A 4,124-nucleotide genomic window follows, 5' to 3' on the forward strand; every position below is an offset into this window, starting at 1 on the left:
GTGCGTGCGTGCGTGCGTGCGTGCGTGCGTGCGTGCGTGTGTGTGTGTGTGTGTGTGTGTGTGTGTGTTTTGAGGAATAAAGTCATGCTAGCTTTTCTATGTTGAACCAAACATTTCTGTCTTTGCCTCATTGACTCCAGAGACTTTTGAGTTAAACACTGAATAGCTGACTACTGAAAACCTGTCCCACAGATAGACACAACAGATTTTCATTCTGAAACACCCAGAGACACACTGTAAAAGGTGTTCAAATGTCGATGAATACTACTGTGGTGTGAACTCTGCTAAAGCCACAACTCTGAGTGTTTTTATTCTTTTGGAAACGTGCTTTTTGATGAAGCTCTGGTGGCAAATTTCTCAGTTCCTTTTGCTTATTCTTGTTTGAAACTGAATGACAAACAGTGTGTCATGAACAAACTGTGTGTAGACATTCGGCGTGAAAGACACATCAATAAAGAGACTTGTGAGTGTGTGAGTTTGTGTGCAATTATTGCCACAATGTGAGCAACAGGAATCGATGCGTTTTATGGCTGCAAAGCTTTGTCCAACCAAGATTTAATAAAACAGAAACAACTTAACAGGTTTCCTGCCACACACACAAAACACAAAGCCAAACAATAACAAGACTGATTTATGATATGATGGATGGATGAGAGAGGCTTTATGTATTTACCTCATTCAAACACGTATTTCTCTCTTGTAATTATTTTAACCTGTATTAATATAGAGCTGGATGACTAACAAATATGATTCAGGAGAAGATAGATGAAATTTCACCTTGCTGCGTATATCTTTTAAGTTTTGTTTATTTTAGGTTACAATTTGTTCTTTCTGCTTCATATGCTTTACCAAACTTTCTCCATCGTACCATATATTTGTTATGATCAACTGTTAATGTCATTGAAAATGGAAAACTCATAAATCTGAATCTATCTAATTATCAGACCATCCATCCATCCATCCATCCATCCATCCATCCATCCATACATACATACATACATACTGTACATACATACATACATACATACATACATACATACATACATACATACATACATACATACATACATACATACATACATACATCTATCCTCAAAAGATCATCCAAAGATCAGATTGCCAAAGCAGCATTTCAAGGAGTGAGTGTGACATGTCTAATAAGTCCTCATCAGTTAGATCAATGGTTTACAATCTATTATCCTCAAAGCTACAGTTTTTTACTTCCAAGCCAAGCTCAGCCAATAATACCAAATTACATTTTTGAAATTTATAACAATGTTTTTCTGAATCGCTATGCCAATTCTTGCAAGCATGAAAAATAATATGTGATATAAATTTGAGTTTGATTACAAAAATGACTGGCTCGATTTCAGGAGTCAACAGGTAAAATATGAATTTAATCATAAACAAAGTTAGTATAATTACGCAAGTTAATAACCAATGTTACTTGAACAGACAAAACATATAATACTCATCAAACTAATTGTGATTTCTGTTCTGCATCCATTTAAAATATGTCTAAAGGCATTACTGCACTGGTATGTCTAAGATGTCATATTTTACTGACACATACAGTGCCAACCAGTGCCTTTACAATCATAAAGTTCACACACACACACACACACACACACACACACACATATTTTCATGTGAGTCAGACTGTTGTGCTGAGTGCTAAGCGACGTAAGCTGTAATTTCAAAGCCTGGCCTTTCGTTCCAACCTGGGTATTATGCCTTACAGGATAATGTGCACTTGGTGAGTGGAACCCTGTATAACACACTGCTACACCCTGTCACAACATGCCAGGAGAGAGAAAGACAGAGCAGAAGGGGGTGATGGGGGGTGAGGCTAGAGTAGGAAATGCAGAGACTGTTAAGAATGAAGACAAAAAAAGCAGTGCAGGGGGGCATTAATGAAATGAAGCTTGTCAGCAGAGGATGTGATGGAAACTTACTCCAACATTCCCGTCATCTCCGCTCTCGTTTCTTTTTTGTTTTTCGCGTTCAGTTTGTCACCATTAACAAGCGTCCAGCCTCACTGGATTACCATTCTGCAGCCATATCCTGGATTAAGGACTGGTCAACTCAAGTCACCCTGTAGGAACGTCTTTGGTTTCTGTTCTTCCATTTACAGATATGATCAACATTTAATGAAGTAGCTCTGGTTTCTAATCCAATTAGACAGTATTCTCCAAATGTAATCAGGGCTGTTTTGACAGAAATGTCATGCTTTCTTTCTGTCTTTTTTCCATTTTCTTTTACAGTACTACTTTTTCAGTTTTATGCAATTAGAATTAAAGCAACATTTCAGATTGTTTGAAGTGAGGTTTTGAGGAAAGTTAGGGATGTTCATGTGTCATCAGCAGCTGCTGCTATTTTCTTCTTAAACTGCTGTGACTGGATTGTGCAACATTGCTCTGAGCATTATTATTATTTATTTACTCATTTTCAGTTTTTCATTTCTGTCGATTAGTATTGAAGAGCCACTTCATTGAAATTAGGCTAAAATTAAATCACCCATTTTTTTCTACTGACCCTTAAATAGGTAAGTTGATGTTTTTTACGCTATGGAATAGCAACAGCAAAGTGCGTTAAAACTCATCTTTGTCACTTGACACGTACGTCATTGGTTGAAGAGCTTTGTTTGCAAACAAATGTCCAAGTTTTATTTATTTATTTTATTTTTGTATGATATTCATTTCCTGGCCTTCAAGACACATGAAGCTGATTTGATGTTGCAGTTTTGTGACAAGAGCCTTACATATTTATMTTATATATTCTGCGTCTTTAACATTAGGTTTTATTATGCTCTTATTGTTTTTAGGCTACAAGATGCTTCCTACTAACAATAGAATGTGGATTTTTTCCTAAAATTTCATGGAAATATCTTGAACATTGAGGAAGTTATGATCAAAAATAGATAACAAGGCAAAATCATCACAAAGGCCCCATTGGTTCAGRTATGAATCGCAGCAAAAACCATGAGTGATTAGACCCAAACAAACGTACTTACCTCATACTTGAAGTAAGCACTAGATTCTGGTGTTATTTTGTAGGGTTTATAATGCTCTTTTTAAATCTTTCAGATTTGATATTAGTGTGGATTAAACATGTTATCCACATCCTAAATTTGTTTATAAACTTTTTACAGAGACTTCTTTGTTTAAAACTACAAGGATTTGTGTTGTTTTTTTAATTCTGTGTTTGTTACCTGCTCTCGTCTCTCACCCCCCCCCCCAGCTCCTCACACTCCTGCTTCTCTTCTTCACAGGTGTTTGTTATCTCATTTTGTTAAAGTATTTGCATATTGTGTGTCTTTGTGTGTCAGTGGGGCAGTTCATTGAGTATTATGAGTACCAGTCTTGGTTTCCTTTTGATTCCTCAAGTTCCTTGTTCTGTCTGCAACTAGAATTTCAAAAACAGCTTTAAAACCATAACAAAAAATATCTGAACTATCCCTTTAACACACATAAAAACCTTTTGTCACACACTAACACATGTGTATCCACCAAATATATTACTGGGTCAAAATACTATGATCTTGGATTGTAAAACTTTATTCATAATAGGAAATGTGTCCAGGTTTTAAAGCAGGAAATCAGTAAGTTCATAAAGACCATCCAGATGAATCATAAGAAACCTGATTAGCTTTGATACTAATAGCAGCTTTAGTTCTGTAAATTACCAGAGCGACGACTGAACAAAACTGGCTCTGTTTAACACCCTGGTATATAAAAATGTTTGGTGTGAATATGATGAATCAGTCAAAAATGATCCAGCATTGCTCTTTATTTAGAAAAAGCACATAAAGCCTATTTATTATAATTTTGTTTGTTTCTTTCCTTTTCTACTCTGAGATCTAGTCTTTCCTTCGTTTCCTCTTTTGCTCAGCCAGTGTTTAATTTTTAGTCACTGCCTGTCCTCCTGCTGTCTGTGGAGATGAGACACACCTAAAACAGTGGAGAGGATGAAGGCAGTAGCGAAGAGGAAAGGACCAGGCCCTACAGGGAGGAGGATGGCAGATGGAGATTGATGGAAGGAGAGATGGGGAGATAAAGAGAAACATGCCGTTGGGAGTGACAGAGGAGGGAGTGAGAGTGATGAGGGGCCTACAGGCCTGAGAG

Source organism: Austrofundulus limnaeus, unplaced genomic scaffold (assembly GCF_001266775.1).
Source record: "Austrofundulus limnaeus strain Quisiro unplaced genomic scaffold, Austrofundulus_limnaeus-1.0 Scaffold29, whole genome shotgun sequence".
NCBI classification, from domain to species: domain Eukaryota; kingdom Metazoa; phylum Chordata; class Actinopteri; order Cyprinodontiformes; family Rivulidae; genus Austrofundulus; species Austrofundulus limnaeus.